Genomic DNA, 18268 nt, shown 5'->3' on the forward strand with positions numbered 1-18268 from the left:
TTTGTGGTTTTCATATTTGACACAATGCTTGATGCATGAAAAGATGTCAGTAAATATTCATTTGCGTTTAATATAATTAAGAGGTTATTAAATAATGTAGCATTCTGATCACACCCTTAACCTCCCTACCACTCCTTCAAAGCCAATTCAGTTCAGCCAGCCCTGAGGAATCCAAGACAAATTAGTGTTCTCCAATCAAGAGAGTCTAAACATTCTGATATAGCCCAGGATCCTCTGAGATCTAGAATTGTTGGTAAATTGTTGACCTGGCAACAGGTCATGTGATCAATTTAGTAGATCAGTAAACAGGATTTTGTTGAAGTAGCCCACAATGATGTAGAATAGAATGAAACATAGTACATCTCACATGTACTATGAATGGTACGGTAAGAGAAAGTACCGTTTCTGTAAAACTTTTTCATTTCCATGAGGCACTTGGGTGGCTCAGTCATTGAGCAGCCAACTCTTGGTTTTGGCTCAGGTTGTGATCTCAGGGTCCTGGGGTGGAGCCTCACACTGGGCTCCATGCTCAGTGTGTCTGCTAGGGTTCTCTCCCTCTGTCCCTCCCTCCATTCATGTTCTCTCTCCTGCTCCCTCTCTCCCTCTCTTTCTAAAAATAAATAAATCTTTTTTAAAATAAATAAATAAATAAAATTATTTCATTTCCTGTATGCAGGGGAGCTAGATTATACTGTAAGCTGTATTTCTTCCCATGATTTAGAAGAAGTTTGAAAGCTACCATAGCAGGTTAAACAGAGGCTCCCAAAAAGATATGTCCACATCCTCATCCCTAGAACCTGTGAATGTTATTTTATTTGGGAAAAGGGTCTTTGCAAATGTAATTAAGGTAAGGATCTGAGAATGAGAAGATCATTCTAGATCATGCAGGTGGGCCTCAAAATCCAATGGCCAATGTCCTTATGAGAGAAAGGAAAAGGGAGATTTGAGACAGAATGAAGAGGAGGAAGCAACATGATCATGGAGGCAGAGATTTCAGTGATTTCACAAGTCAATGGACACCTGGAGCCACGAGCAGAGGAAGGAATGGATTCTCCTTAAGCCTCAGGAGGGAGCACCTGCCAACACATTGTTCCAGACTCCTGACCTCTATAACTGTGATAGAATAGATTTCTGTTGTTTTAAGCTCCCCAGTTAGTGGTGATTTGTTACAGCAGCCACAGGATACTAATACAGCCATTGATCGGAAAGATCCAAAATCCTAGGTGTTTTAAAAAACTCCAGAACCAGCCTTATCCCACCCCAAAGTTACCCAAAGAATGAAGTCCCATTTATTTAGTTACCCAAAGTTCACTAATATTTCTTCTTTATGAGAAACATAGATATCCAAGGCCCACAATCGGATCCAGCCCCTGAGGAGGGAAAAAGGACCTCCTACTCTCACAAAAACCAACTAAAGACAATCCTCAGCCTATTCCTCTCTGATAAAGAAATTTTATTGAGCTTCACTTTTTGTGCAGTAGGTATTTTTTTTTTTGCAGTAGGTATTTTTTTTTTAATTTTCCTATATAAATTTATAATAATAACTATGCATTTTCAAACTGAAATAATGGATTAGAACATCACTATTTTATTTTTTTTAAGTTTATTTATTTATTCATGAGAGACACAGAGAGAGAAAGAGGGAGGCAGAGACACAGGCAGAGGGAGAAGCAGGCTCCATGCAGAGAGCCTGACGTGGGACTTGATTCCAGGACCCCAGGATCATGACCTGGGCTGAAGGCGGCGCTAAACCGCTGAGCCACCCGGGCTGCCCGAACATCACTATTTTAAACTTCTCCCTAATCACTAGAGCCAGCCAATAAAAGGAACTTGGCAAGAATGAGGAAAGATGGCTCACTTAATAATAATAAAATTTTCAATTCTTCCTATATTTTTTTCCAAGATTGGCCAGGAGAAATGTTGTTTCTAGAAATGTCCACATATCAATCACCATGGGGCATGCTTACCCATTTTGCTGGTATTAGCCATAGGCCTTAGCAACCATAAGATATCTAAGCTGTATGGCATATACTTTAATTGGAGCATGACAAAATGGAGTTATAAGTGCTTATAACTAATCCATTGTCCTATTTGTATCAGCAGTAATTAGTGTTATAAATTACCAAGTTCCTATCATAGTTTTAAGGTCCTGGAATTCTTTGGCTTTTCTCCAGCTTTACATGAGGACTGCCATGTGCATCATTCCAAGACCAGCACCTATGTGAAAAAGGAGGCAAGACAGCCCAAATCTCCATGAATTCATTTAGCAATCATCATTTTTCCATCTTCATGTAGCGACTCATTGCACTAATTTTAGAAAACCTAATATAATGCTTTGCACATAGTAACCATTCAATAAATGTATATAACCTAATTGAGTTACATATTTTGAGAACATGATGAAAATTAGATGGTAAAGATAATTGTCAAGTGGTGGGGTGGGGGGAATGAAAGAAGTTATAAGATGAATTATGACAAAAAACATCAAGTAGTCCATTGCATTTCTGATCAGCATCTTTTCCCGTTACATCATAAAAAAAAAAAAAAAAAAAAAGTCAAGACAAACAACATTTTCAAACTGGCATAGGTCTCCTCTAATAATATGTCCGTTGAAGTTCAAACCTCTCACCAGCCATAACCCCTCCATTGCCCAGCAAACCAAGGCAGATGAAATTCACTAGGGACTCTCTGGACTGGCAAAGACAAACCACCCTTCATCCAGGACAGGTTGGCCTTCAGGGATTGCTCTCTCCAAACTCATGACTGTCTGTAGAGGTGATTTGTGCACATCGGATGGTTGTAAGAAATGACATGAGAACCCCTTAGGAATGAACTGAGACAAAAAGAAGAGATGGCTGGGAACAGTCAAGGAGCTGCCAGAGTTGATGGGGCCAGAGATGTTCAGGGGAAGACCACTTTCTCAGATAGAAGGATTGAGCAGAGACTTTTTTAAAATTAATATTCTTTCAGGTTTTTAAGCAAATAGCAAGAGATAGAATAGCACAAAGTTATATAAACATACAGTCCTGGATTTGAAGATTGTCTGCCCCATTTAACTCTAACCTTGAACAATGAATTAATAACATCTCTGAGCCTCAGTTTTCCTTTCTGTGAATCATGATAACACCAGACTTCAGGTGGTTATAATTACTCATTGAGCTAATGTCTGTAATGTGCTTAGCACAGTAATTGACACTACACTCACTAAGGTTTTACATGTTTTAAATGCAACCCTGTTCTTAGCTTCCCTGGGTTCACTTAGCCTAGTAGAATCTAAGGAAATGAATACTATTAACTTTTCTTCAGACACAAATTAGCATATTTCTTTTTTGAGGATAATACTGATAAACTGTATTTTCTCCAGCCCAGCCTACACACTTCCACTAGCTTCCTGAGCAAAGAGCTCTAATACTGCCACTCTTCTGCTCAAAACATCCCTATAGGCTCCTCTCCTACTGTTACATTAGAGTTTCATTCAAGACAGCATGGAAATACGGAAAAAATGTGTGCATCAGATCTGGGCTTAAATGCTAGTCCTGGAGGAGGGGCAAGATGGCGGAGGAGTAGGGTCTCCAAGTCACCTGTCCTCAACAAATTACCTAGAAAACATTCAAATCATCCTGAAAATCTACGAATTCAGCCTGAGATTTAAAGAGAGACCAGCTGGAACGCTACAGTGAGAAGAGTTCGCGCTTCTATCAAGGTAGGAAGACGGGGAAAAAGAAATAAAGACACAAAAGGCCTCCAAGGGGGAGGGGCCCCGCGAGGAGCCGGGCTGAGGCCGGGGCGAGTGTCCCCAGGACAGGAGAGCCCCGTCCCGGAGGAGCAGGAGCTGCACCGACCTTCCCGGGGGAAAGGCCTCCCGGGGAATTGGAGCAGGATCCCCAGAAAGGCGGGGATGCCCTCGGGCTCCCTGGGACAGTAACAGGCACCTGCGCCCCGGGAGATGCGCCGAGCTCCCTAAGGGCTGCAGCGCTCGGCGGGACCCGGAGCAGCTCGGAGGGGCTCGGGCGGCGGCTCCGCGGAGGGGGCTGCGGGGCGGGAGCGCGAATCCAACAGCGCAGGCCCCGGAGCACAGGGCGCCGGGACACAGCCCAGGATCCGGCCTCCCCGGGGACAGGCAGAGGCCGGGAGGGCCCAGGACAGCGAGGACGCTCCTGCCTGGAACTGAGCAGATCAGCGGCCCCGCCCGGGAGCCTCCAGGCCCTGCAGACGGAGAGCCCCGGAGCTACTGCGGGGGCTGACTCCAGGGTCCCAGAGCTGCCCCCGCCACTGTGGCTTCCTCCCGGGGCCTCACGGGGTGAACAACCCCCACTGAGCCCTGCACCAGGCAGGGGCAGAGCAGCTCCCCCAAGTGCTAACACCTGAGAATCAGCACAGCAGGCCCCTCCCCCAGAAGACCAGCGACACGGACCAGTTCCAAGGGAAGTCAAGGGACTTAAAGTACACAGAATCGGAAGATACTCCCCCGTGGTTTTTGCTTTTGGTTTTTTTTGTTTTTGTTTTTATGTTTTTTTGTGTGTTTTTTTTTATTTGTTTGTTTTGTTTTGTGCTTTTTTTTTTCTTTCTTTCTTCTTGATTTCTGATTGCTTACCCCGCCCCACCCCCCCTTTTTTTCTTTTATCTCCTTTCTTTCTTTTTCTTTCTTTTTCTTCTCTTTCCCCCCCCTTTTTTTTTTCTTCTTTCTCTTTTTTCTTTTTCTCTTTTATTTCCTTCTCTCTCTTTTTCTCCTTTTCCCAATACAACTTGTTTTTGGCCACTCTGCACTGAGCAAAATGACTAGAAGGAAAACCTCACCTCAAAAAAAAGAATCAGAAACAGCCCTCTCTCCCACAGAGTTACAAAATATGGATTACAATTCAATGTCAGAAAGCCAATTCAGAAGCACTATTATACAGCTACTGGTGGCTCTAGAAAAAACCATAAAGGACTCAAGAAACTTCATGACTGCAGAATTGAGATCCAATCAGGCAGAAATTAAAAATCAATTAAATGAGATACAATCCAAGCTAGAAGTCCTAACGACGAGGCTTGACGAGGTGGAAGAACGAGTGAGTGACATAGAAGACAAGCTGATGGCAAAGAGGGAAACTGAGGAAAAAAGAGACAGGCAATTAAAAGACCATGAGGATAGATTAAGGGAAATAAATGACAGCCTGAGGAAGAAAAACCTACGTTTAATTGGGGTTCCCGAGGGCACCGAAAGGGACAGAGGGCCAGAATATGTATTTGAACAAATCCTAGCTGAAAACTTTCCGAATCTGGGAAGGGAAAGAGGCATTCAGATCCAGGAAATAGAGAGATCCCCCCCTAAAATCAACAAAACCCGATCAACACCTCGACATTTAATAGTGAAGCTTGCAAATTCCAAAGATAAGGAGAAGATCCTTAAAGCAGCAAGAGAAAAAAAGTCCCTGACTTTTATGGGGAGGAATATTAGGGTAACAGCAGACCTCTCCACAGAGACCTGGCAGGCCAGAAAGGGCTGGCAGGATATATTCAGGGTCCTAAATGAGAAGAACATGCAACCAAGAATACTCTATCCAGCAAGGCTTTCATTCAAAATGGAAGGAGAGATAAAGAGCTTCCAAGACAGGCAGGAACTGAAAGAATATGTAACCTCCAAACCAGCTCTGCAAGAAATTTTAAGGGGGACTCTTAAAACTCCCCTTTAAGAAGAAGTTCAGTGGAACAATCCACAAAAACAAGGACTGAATAGATATGATGACACTAAACTCATATCTATCAATAGTAACTCTGAACGTGAATGGGCTTAATGACCCCATCAAAAGGCGCAGGGTTTCAGACTGGATTAAAAAGCAGGACCCATCTATTTGCTGTCTACAAGAGACTCATTTTAGACAGAAGGACACCTACAACCTGAAAATAAAAGGTTGGAGAACCATTTACCATTCAAATGGTCCTCAAAAGAAAGCAGGGGTAGCCATCCTTATATCAGATAAATTAAAATTTACCCTGAAGACTATAGTGAGAGATGAAGAGGGACACTATCTCATACTCAAAGGATCTATCCAACAAGAAGACTTAACAATTCTCAATATATATGCCCCAAATGTGGGAGCTGCCAAATATTTAAACCAATTAATAACCAAACTGAAGAAATACTTTGATAATAATACACTTATACTTGGTGATTTCAATCTAGCTCTTTCTATACTAGATAGGTCTTCTAAGCACAACATATCCAAAGAAACGAGAGCTTTAAATGATACACTGGACCAGATGGATTTCACAGATATCTACAGAACTTTACATCCAAACTCAACTGAATACACATTCTTCTCAAGTGCACATGGAACTTTCTCCAGAATAGACCACATACTGGGTCACAAATCGGGTCTGAACCGATACCAAAAGATCGGGATAGTCCCCTGTATATTCTCAGACCATAATGCCCTGAAATTAGAACTTAATCACAACAAGAAGTTTGGAAGGACCACAAACACATGGAGGTTAAGGACCATCCTGCTAAAAGATGAAAAGGTCAACCAGGAAATTAAGGAAGAATTGAGAAGATTCATGGAAACTAATGAGAATGAAGATACAACCGTTCAAAATCTTTGGGACGCAGCAAAAGCAGTCCTGAGGGGGAAATACATCGCAATACAAGCATCCATTCAAAAACTGGAAAGAACTCAAATTCAAAAGCTCACCTTACACATAAAGGAACTAGAGAAAAAGCAACAAATGGACCCCACCCCCAGCAGAAGAAGACAGTTAATTAAAATTCGAGCAGAACTAAATGATATCGAGACCAAAAGAACTGTGGAACAGATCAACAGAACCAGGAGTTGGTTCTTTGAAAGAATTAATAAGATAGATAAACCATTAGCGAACCTTATTAAAAAGAAGAGAGAGAAGACTCAAATTAATAAAATCATGAATGAGAAAGGAGAGATCACTACCAACACCAAGGAAATACAAACGATTCTAAAAACATATTATGAACAGCTGTATGCCAATAAATTAGGAAATCTAGAAGAAATGGATGCATTCCTGGAAAGCCACAAACTACCAAAACTGGAGCAGGAAGAAATAGAAAACCTGAACAGGCCAATAACCAGGGAGGAAATTGAAGCAGTCATCAAAAACCTCCCGAGACACAAGACTCCAGGGCCAGATGGCTTCCCAGGGGAATTCTATCAAACGTTTAAAGAAGAAATCATACCTATTCTACTAAAGCTGTTTGGAAAGATAGAAAGAGATGGAGTACTGCCAAATTCATTCTATGAGGCCAGCATCACCTTAATTCCGAAACCAGACAAAGACCCCACCAAAAAGGAGAATTACAGACCAATATCCCTGATGAACATGGATGCAAAAATTCTCAACAAGATACTAGCCAATAGGATCCAACAACACATTAAGAAAATTATTCACCATGACCAAGTAGGATTTATCCCTGGGACACAAGGCTGGTTCAACACTCGTAAAACCATCAATGTGATTCATCATATCAGCAAGAGAAAAACCAAGAACCATATGATCCTCTCATTGGATGCAGAGAAAGTATTTGACAAAATACAGCATCCATTCCTGATCAAAACACTTCAGAGTGTTGGGATAGAGGGAACTTTCCTCGACATCTTAAAAGCCATTTACGAAAAGCCCACAGCAAATATCATTCTCAATGGGGAAGCACTGGGAGCCTTTCCCCTAAGATCAGGAACAAGACAGGGATGTCCACTCTCACCACTGCTGTTCAACATAGTTCTGGAAGTCCTCGCCTCAGCAATCAGACAACAATAAGACATTAAAGGCATTCAAATTGGCAAAGAAGAAGTCAAACTCTCCCTCTTCGCCGATGACATGATACTCTACATAGAAAACCCAAAAGCCTCCACCCCAAGATTGCTAGAACTCATACAGCAATTTGGTAGCGTGGCAGGATACAAAATCAATGCCCAGAAATCAATGGCATTTCTATACACTAACAATGAGACTGAAGAAAGAGAAATTAAGGAGTCAATCCCATTTACAATTGCACCCAAAAGCATAAGATACCTAGGAATAAACCTTACCAAGGAGGTGAAGGATCTATACCCTAAAAACTATAGAACACTTCTGAAAGAAATTGAGGAAGACACAAAGAGATGGAAAAATATTCCATGCTCATGGATTGGCAGAATTAATATTGTGAAAATGTCAATGTTACCCAGGGCAATTTACACGTTTAATGCAATCCCTATCAAAATACCATGGACTTTCTTCAGAGAGTTAGAACAAATTATTTTAAGATTTGTGTGGAATCAGAAAAGACCCCGAATAGCCAGGGGAATTTTAAAAAAGAAAACCATAGCTGGGGGCATCACAATGCCAGATTTCAGGTTGTACTACAAAGCTGTGGTCATCAAGACAGTGTGGTACTGGCACAAAAATAGACACATAGATCAATGGAACAGAATAGAGAACCCAGAAGTGGACCCTGAAATGTATGGTCATCTAATATTCGATAAAGGAGGAAAGACTATCCATTGGAAGAAAGACAGTCTCTTCAATAAATGGTGTTGGGAAAATTGGACATCCACATGCAGAAGAATGAAACTGGACCACTCTCTTTCACCATACACAAAGATAAACTCAAAATGGATGAGAGATCTAAAGGTGAGACAAGAGTCCATCAAAATCCTAGAGGAGAACACAGGCAACACCCTTTTTGAACTCGGCCACAGTAACTTCTTGCAAGATACATCCACAAAGGCAAAAGAAACAAAAGCAAAAATGAACTATTGGGACTTCATCAAGATAAGAAGCTTTTGCACAGCAAAGGATACAGTCAAAAAAACTAAAAGACAACCTACAGAATGGGAGAGGATATTTGCAAACGACATATCAGATAAAGGGCTAGTTTCCAAAATCTATAAAGAACTTATTAAACTCAACACCAAAGAAACAAACAATCCAATCATGAAATGGGCAAAAGACATGAAGAGAAATCTCACAGAGGAAGACATGGACATGGCCAACATGCACATGAGAAAATGCTCTGCATCACTTGCCATCAGGGAAATACAAATCAAAACCACAATGAGATACCACCTCACACCAGTGAGAATGGGGAAAATTAACAAGGCAGGAAACAACAAATGTTGGAGAGGATGCAGAGAAAAGGGAACCCTCTTACACTGTTGGTGGGAATGTGAACTGGTGCAGCCACTCTGGAAAACTGTGTGGAGGTTCCTCAAAGAGTTAAAAATAGACCTGCCCTACGACCCAGCAATTGCACTGTTGGGGATTTACCCCAAAGATTCAGATGCAACGAAACGTCGGGACACCTGCACCCCAATGTTTCTATCAGCAATGGCCACAATAGCCAAACTGTGGAAGGAGCCTCGGTGTCCATCGAAAGATGAATGGATAAAGAAGATGTGGTTTATGTATACAATGGAATATTACTCAGCGATTAGAAACGACAAATACCCACCATTTGCTTCAACATGGATGGAACTGGAGGGTATTATGCTGAGTGAAATAAGTCAATCGGAGAAGGACAAGCAGTGTATGTTCTCATTCATTTGGGGAATATAAATAATAGTGAAAGGGAATATAAAGGAAGGGAGAAGAAATGTTGGGAAATATCAGGAAGGGAGACAGAACATAAAGACTCCTAACTCGGGGAAACGAACTAGGGGTGGTGGAAGGGGGGAGGAGGGCGGGTGTTGGAGGGGAATGGGTGACGGGCACTGAGGTGGACACTTGACGGGATGAGCACTGGGTGTTTTTCTGTATGTTGGTAAATTGAACACCAATAAAAATTAATTAAAAAAAATAAAAAGTAAAAAAAAATAAAATAAATAAATAAATAAATAAATAAATAAATAAAAATAAATAAAAAAAAATAAATAAATAAAAAATAAATAAATAAATAAATGCTAGTCCTGCCGCTTAGCGAGAGGTTACTTCTAGCAAGTTCCTTAATTGCTCTATGCCCCAGATTCCCTTTGTAGAAAAGGAACAGTAACACTTTACAAAAGGAAAAATAACACTTATTTGAGGACAGTTGGCCTAGAGATTAAAAAAATTATGACATCCTCAAAAAGATATATCAATGCCTGGTACAAAGTAAGGCCTAAGTAAATTTTAATATTTTCATTCTTTTCCAGCTTTATTCCACATCTCCCATCCTTCCATCCCATATTCCTTTCAAACTGAAGGCTCCCCTTCAATGCCTGTGTTGCCTCTCCTTGGCTTTGCCTACACACTGCATTCTGCCTTTCTGGAATGCCATGGCCCCAGCCCTAAGTATCCAAATCTTGCCTATTCTTCAAAACTCAAGTTAGGTGGGCGGAGGGTTGGGGTGACTGGGTGATGAGCACTGAGGGGGGCACTTGGCAGGATGAGCACTGGGTGTTATGCTATATGTTGGCAAATTGAACTCCAATTAAAAAAAAATTTTAATAATAAAAAAGAAAAAGAAATAAATTCACATTTTTACAAAAAAAAAAAAACTCAAGTTAAGGTTGCCTAGATGGCTCAGTTGGTTATTTGTCTGATTCTTGGTTTCAGCTCAGGTTGTGATCTTGGGGTCCTGAGATCAAACCCCACTTCTGGCTCACGCTCAATGTAGAGTCTGCTTGTCACTCTCCCTCAGCTCCTCCCCCCAGTGCTCTATCTCCTTCCTGAATAAATAAATAAAATCTTTAAAAAAAAATAAAACCCTCAAGTTAAACACTATCTTTCCCACAAAGCCTTATTATTGCCCAGAAGAGATAATTGCCTCTCTGAGCTTCCTGGACCATTGTCTTTGGCCTTCATGTAACCCTTCACATTGCCTTTATAATCATTGCTTTGAGTTTTATCTCCCCCCAAAAAAGTAAATTCCCTAAGGGCATAGTCTTCTGCATCTTCTTCCTTACAGACCTGGCATACCTCAATCACTCAAAAAACATTTGTTAAATGAACAAATCAATAACAAATTATGTGCATTTAAAGAAAAATGTATATAAAATACCTATACTTAACAAATAAGAAATTTAAATGAAATATCTGCACTAAAGCAAAGATTCTTTCATCTTACTTTGTATGTGTAAATAAAGGTAACTGCCTATGTTTATAAGCAAGCTTAAAAAGATTCCCAATGCCTGCCTTCAATATTTCATTTTTAGGGTTTCCTATTTCCTGTAAAAAGCAAATGGGGAGTGATGTCACCAAGACTGCAACATGGGTTGTTCCTAACTTCATTCCCCTTCACAAGAAGAACAACTAACAACTATTCAACAACAAGATGCTAGTGAGGGAATCTTAGAGCACAGTGAACCATCCCCTGCACCATAGAGACCAAGACAGACTGTATCAGAGGAGTAACAGAAGCAGTTATATGTGGACCACACTGCCTCTCTCCCAGGCCAGTGCAACACCACACAGAGAGGGCTCTCCTGAGCCTTCAGTTCTTCCGTGGGAAAAGACAACCCAGAAGAGACAACCAAACCCCCAGAATTATGGGTCAATTTGTGGAGGCCTCTGCTCCAAACTCACACCACAGGGACTGCAGGGGCATCTGTGTGGCTCAGCACTGGGAATCTGAATATTATAGAGAAGGGAGGAGGGGCTTGCAATAACCAGCACAGGGATCTTAGCAGAGCAACTGCATACCTGCAGTGCCCAAGTAGGAATCCCGAATAGCAGTTTTGATCATCTGCAGAACCAAGTCAAGGATGCACTCTAGCCAGGGAACAGAGTGGGATGCAGATCTGCCTGATTTTGGCCCTAAAGCCTAGTCTGCCCATGCCCAGGCAAGGAGCTATGTCAGCACCACCCTCAGTGGGGAGTACTTTCTACCTCATCTGACCGGAAGGGCTGGAGAAAACTGAAAGAAATCAAAGCACACTGATCCCAAGAACATCAAAACACAAAAAGACAGCTGTATAAGAAACAAGAATCTACAAAACAGGAAACAATTAACAAAATGGTGTTAAATTAGTGTTTACTGATGAATTTATAAAGCATTTAAAGAATTAACACTAATTGGTGTTAAATCTTTACTTGTCAATAATTACTTTAAAAGCAAACAGATTTAATTATTTAATCAAAAGACACAGAATGCCTGAACTGACTAAAACAAACAAACAAACAAAAACCAAGATCCAAAAATACACTGCCTACAAGATTCACTTTAGACTTGAGGACACAGATGGAAGGGATGGAAAAAGACATTCAAAGCAAATGGTAACCCAACAACAGCAGGAGTAGGTAGCTATCCTTATACCAAACAAAATGAACTTTAAACCAAAAATGATAAAAGACGAAAAAGTCACTACATAATGATAAAAAAGGTAAGTACATCAAGAAGAGGTAACAGTTGTTAATATTTATGCACCCAACAACAGAGCACCTAGATACATAAAGCAAAAAATAACAGCCAAAAGGAGAAATAATCATAATACAATAATAGTTGGGGAATTTAATAGTCCAAAAATATATATAGATAATCCAGACAGAGAATCAATAAGAAACCCGTGGATTCGAACAACACTATAGATCAAACGAACCTAACAGACATGTACACAGGGAATATTTTCTATAATAAACCATATTTTAGGCCATTGCAGTCTTACAAATTCAAGAAGATGAAATCATACCAAGTATCTTCTCTGACCACCATGGCATGAAACTGCATATGAATAACAAGAGGAAAACTGAACAATTCATGAACACATAGAAATTACACATCACTCTCCTAAACAACCAATGGATCAGAGAAGAAATTAAAGGGGAAATTAAAATGTTTCTCCAATCTAACAAAAAACAGAACTTGCAGAATGCCACAAAAATAGTTCTAAGAGGGAAGTTTATAGCAATAAACATCTACATGAAGAAACAAGAAAGATCCCAAATAAACAACCTAACTCTGTGCTTTAGGGAACTGAAATAAAAGAAGAACGTGAGCCCAAAGTAACCAGAAGAAAGGAAATAAGAAACATTAGAGCATAAATCAGTGAAATAGAAAAAAGAAAAACAATAGAAAAAAATAACCAAACTAAGAGTTGGTTCTTTGAAAAGCTAAACAAAACTGGCAAACCTTTAGCTACACTAAATAAGGAAAAACAGGAAAAGGTCAACAAAATTATAAAATCAACAAAATTATAAATGAAGAATGAGACATTCAAAATCAACAAAATTATAAATGAAGAATGAGACATTACAACTGATACTACCGACATTCATATACCACTATGAACAACTATATGTCAATAAACTAGACAACCTAGAAGAAACGAAAAAAGTTTTGGAAATCTTATCAAGATTAAATCAAGAAGAAATAAAAAATATGTATACATTAATTATTGGTAAGGAGATTGGATCATGAACCAAAAATTTCCCAAAGAAGAAAGCCCAGAACCAGATGTCTATATTGATGAATTTATAAAACATTTTAAAAATTAATACTAATCCTCAAACTCTTCCAAGAAAACTGAAAAGGAAAGAACACTCCCAAACTTATTTTAGGAGGCCAGCATTATCCTTATACCAAAGTCAGAGGGAAAAAATTTTTTTAAAAAACCACTGTAGGGGATCCCTGGGTGGCGCAGTGGTTTGGCGCCTGCCTTTGGCCCTGGGCGCGATCCTGGAGACCCAGGATTGAATCCCACATCGGGCTCCCGGTGCACGGAGCCTGCTTCTCCCTCTGCCTGTGTCTCTGCCTCTCTCTCTCTCTCTGTGACTATCATAAATAAATAAAAATTAAAAAAAAAAAACATTGTAGGTAAACTTTCCAATGATATAGATGCAAATTTTCCCAATAAAATACTAGCAAACTGAATTCAGTAGCATAATAAAATGATCATTCTCTGTGATCAAGTGGAATTTATCCCTGGAATGCAAGAATGGTTCAACACACACACATATCAATGTGCTACATCACATTAATAGAATGAAAGAAAAGAATCATATGATCATTTCAATAGAGGCAAAATAAGCATTTGACAAAATTCAACATCCATTCACGATTTTAAAAAACTTTTAAATTAGGCATAGAAGGAACATATCTCAACATAATAAAGGCCATTTATGACAAGCCCATAGCTACATCATACTTGGCGGTGAAAGCATTTTCTCTAAGATCAGGAACAAGAGAAGAGTGTCCACTCTCATCACTACTATTCAACATAGTATCAGAAATCCTACTAGAACAATCAGGAAAGAAAACAAGATAAAGGGATCCCTGGGTGGCGCAGCGGTTTAGCGCCTGCCTTTGGCCCAGGGCGCAATCCTGGAGACCTGGGATTGAATCCCACGTCAGGCTCCCTGCAAGGAGCCTGCTTCTCCCTCTGCCTGTGTCTCTGCCTCTCTCTCTCTCTCTCTCTCGCTCTCTCTCTCTGTGACTATCATGAATAAATAAATAAAAATTTTTTAAAAAAAAGAAAACGAAATAAAATATATCAGAATTGGAAATTAAAAAGTAAACTTGGGGGATCCCTGGGTGGCTCAGCAGTTTAGCGCCTGCCTTTGGCCCAGGGCGCGATCCTGGAGTCCTGGGATGGAGTCCCGCATCGGGCTCCCTGCATGGAGCCTGCTTCTCCCTCTGCCTGTGTCTCTGCCTCTCTCTCTCTATCATAAATAAATAAATTTAAAAAAATAAAATAAAAAGTAAACTTGTCTCTATTTTCTGATGACATGATTTTATACATAGAAAATCTTGAAGACTCAACCAAAAAAAAATCTGTTGGATCTAAATCAATCAATACAGGCAATACAGTAGAGTGGCAGGATTCAAAATTAGCATACCAAAATCAGCATTTCTATACATTAACAACAAATTTTCTGAAAAAGGAAGAAATCAATCCCATTTAAAATGGCATCAAATCCATAAGATACTTAGTAGCAAATCTACCTAAGGAGGTAAAAGATCTCTATTCTGAAAATTACAAGATATTGATGAAAGAAATGGAAGGAGACACAAATAAATGGAAAGATATCTCATGTTCCTGGATTAGAAGAATTAATAGTGTTAAAATGTCAACACTACCAAAAGCTATCTATAGATTCAGTGTAATCTCTATCCAGATTCTATTAGCATTTTTTGCAGAAGTAAGGGAAAAAAAATCAAACTGAGAAAAAAGAACAAAGCAGGAGGTATTCCAGTTCTTGATTTCAAGCTACCTTATAAAGCTATAGTCATCAAAACAATATGGTATTGACATAAAGACAAATGGATCAATGGAACAGAACTGAAGCCCACAAGTAAACCCACACATATATAGCTGACTAATATTTGACAAGGCAGCCAATAATACTCAATGGAGGAAAGACAATGTCTTCAATAAATGGTGTTGGGATAATGATTCACATGTAAAAGAATGAAACTATACCCATATATATGTCACCCACAAAAATTAACTCAAAATGGATTAAAGATTTAAGTGGTGGGGAGATGAAGAATTAGAGGAAGTTGGTCAAAAGATACAAGCTTCCAGTTATAAGATAAATAAGTACCAGAGATATAATGTACAAGGTGATAGCTAACACCACTGTATGATATACATACAAGTTAAGAGAGTAAATCCTAAGAGTTCTCATCACATGGAGAATTTTTTCCTTTATTCTTTCTTCTTTTTTTTAATTGTGTCTGTATGAGGAGATAGATGTTAGCTGAACTTACTGCAGCAAACATTTCATAATATATGCAAATCAAACCAATGTGCTTTATACCTTATAAGGTGATATACATCAATTATTTCTTAATAAAATTGAGAAAAAAGTAAATGAATTTAATTATGCTACTTGATAGCATTTGACAGCTTTGGGGCTTTGTGTAAGAGAAATCAAAGCAGTTATTTCATTAATTCAATGGCAAGAAATGTCAAAATATCACCTGCCTTTGTGTATGTTAGTGCATTAACTGTATTCTTCTCTTTTAAATTGCTTAGGGATCACATAAACAACACTTCAAATGCAACTAAAATATTTGGTTTCCTGAAAATCCATCTTTACAAATTCTTTGTTTTATTTAAATTTTTAAAAATCTTTAACAGTTAAAAAAATGAATAAATGTTAATTGTTCGAAGTCGTACAAGGAAAACAATACTTTTCCTTTAGGACAACCAAAGATCAAGAAACTGAGCCCATCAGCTAATTCCAAACTATAAACAGTAGAAATGCAAGTCCTACTGTCTTGTGTAATTGGAACCAAATTCCTCCACCCCATTGTAGTGTCCTGAGTATGAAAGGTAAACTCTTTACTCAGGACAAGGGAAAGAAGAAGCCTAGTTATATGAAAGGTCAACAAGGTCTTACACTTTCATCCCACCTTATTATATATTTTGTCTTTGACAAGAGGCCCTGGGACAAGAAACCTTGTGAGGCCTTAGATCCCACAGAAACCACTCCTAGTGCATTATTATTTGGCTACCATTTGCTCAGGATTTAGAAACAATCCAAACAATCCATTGATACAGAATTACAAAACTGTGAGATTTTTGACAGATATATTTTGATTCAATTGTCCTGCTTATAGGAAGGCTGTCATGATGTAATGATGCAGACACTACCAGCCTGAAATCTAAGCTTGTCTTGTTCCACAACCTCTAACAAATCCTTTTTCATGGCAATGACTCCCTTTTCAAATGCAAAGCAACATATTTCTGCCATCTTCTAAGAATATTATTAGAGCTGATTTTTTAAACATTTTATTTATTTATTCATAAGAGTCACACAGAGAGGCAAAGATATGGGCAGAGGGAGAAGCAGGCTCCCTGCAGGGAGCCTGATACGGGACTCTATCCCAGGACCCCCAGATCATGACCTGAGCCAAAGGCAGACATCGAACCACTGAGCTACGCAGGTGCTCATGAAAGATGATTTTTAAAAATATATAGCATTTTCCAAAAAAAATGCTTTGTTTTGTTGACAAACCTCTGAAACTGTTAATGACCAATATCATTATATCAATGCTATTCTCTCCAATGTTAGAATATACCCAAATCTCTTTTTGTGATTAAAGTGTTTTCTGCTGAACCCACTTAATGTTGTAGAAGACTACCTGACGTGATAGACTACAGGATGAGACTGCACACCTATATCAAGTCTGACCTTGTCACCTGGACCTTATCTAATTCACTGCCATTAAATTGTCGAAGAAAAGAGTGACCTCAGAAAGATGATAAGCAAGGAAACTCCAGGCCCTTGTTCACCCATAGAAAACACTGGGAAAACAAAAACAAAAATAGAGACTGACTAAATAACTTTATAGAAAAACAAGTCAAAGTCATAGGAACTAAGTAAATATTCAGGCAAGAAAAAGCCACATTCAAAATAGTAGGATATTTGGTGGTATTTTACTTTCCTTTGTCCCACTTTCTGCTCAGAACTGCACAATCAGAAAGAAGGAGCAGAACAGAATTTATTAGCAACATGTCTGTTGGCTAGAATTACTTTTCTGATTCTGTATCAGTAGGTTACCTCTCAATCCTCAAAGGAAAGCCCAGAAACAGATGGCTTCACTGGTGAAGTCAACCAAACATTTAAAGAAGAATTAACACCAATCCTTCTCAAACTCTTCTTTAAAAAAAAAAATCAAAGAAGATAAAACACTTCAAAATTCATTTTATGAGGCCAGCATTACTCTGATGCCAAAGCCAGACAAAGACACTGTAAGAAAAGAAAATATAGACTAATATATCTAATGAATAATAATATAGAAGTACCAGCAAACAGAATACTAGCAAATAGAATTCAGGAGCACATTAGAAGAACTATACATCATGAACAAGTTGAACAAATTCCTACAATGCAAGGATGGTTCAAGATATGAAAATCAGTAAATGTAATATACTGCATTTGCAAAATGAAGGGAAAACTCCACATGATCATGTCACTTCATGCAGAAAAAGTGTCTGGCAAAATTCAACACTCTTTCATAATAAAAACACTCAACAAGCTAGGAACAAAGGGAAACTACCTCAACACAATAAAGACCATTTATAAAAAACCCATAGCTAAATGATTAAACCCAATGATTAAACATTGACTTTTCTCCTCTAATATCAGCAACAAGACAAAGATGCCCATTTTTGTCACATCTATTCAATGTAGTACTCAAAGTCCTAACCAGAGCAGTTAGGCAAGGAAAAGAAACAAAAGGAAAAGAGGTAAAAGCATTTTTCTTAAATGCAGAAAATCATAAACTCTACCCAAAAAAAAATCCATAAAACATTAGAACTAATAAATGAATTCATCAAAATTGCAAGGCACAAAAAATTGTTCTTATACACTACCAATGACGAATCTGAAAAGGAAATTAAGAAAACAA

At 38.9% G+C, this 18268-nt stretch overlaps 1 long non-coding RNA gene across 3 annotated transcripts in view; it reads right to left on the reverse strand.

The window, feature by feature from the left end:
* LOC112920470 (uncharacterized) overlaps positions 1–18268 on the reverse strand; it is a 99419-nt gene that overhangs the window by 27513 nt on the left and 53638 nt on the right. For 2 of the 3 annotated variants that reach the window (XR_003235072.2, XR_011995693.1), the window contains one exon: positions 1778–2217. The exons of the other annotated variant lie outside the window; for it this stretch is intronic. This is a non-coding gene — a long non-coding RNA (uncharacterized lncRNA). Of the gene's footprint in view, positions 1–1777; positions 2218–18268 lie in introns of those variants that run through there. 3 annotated transcript variants of the gene reach the window in all.

The sequence above is a fragment of the Vulpes vulpes genome, chromosome 12, assembly GCF_048418805.1.
Source record: "Vulpes vulpes isolate BD-2025 chromosome 12, VulVul3, whole genome shotgun sequence".
NCBI lineage: Eukaryota > Metazoa > Chordata > Mammalia > Carnivora > Canidae > Vulpes > Vulpes vulpes.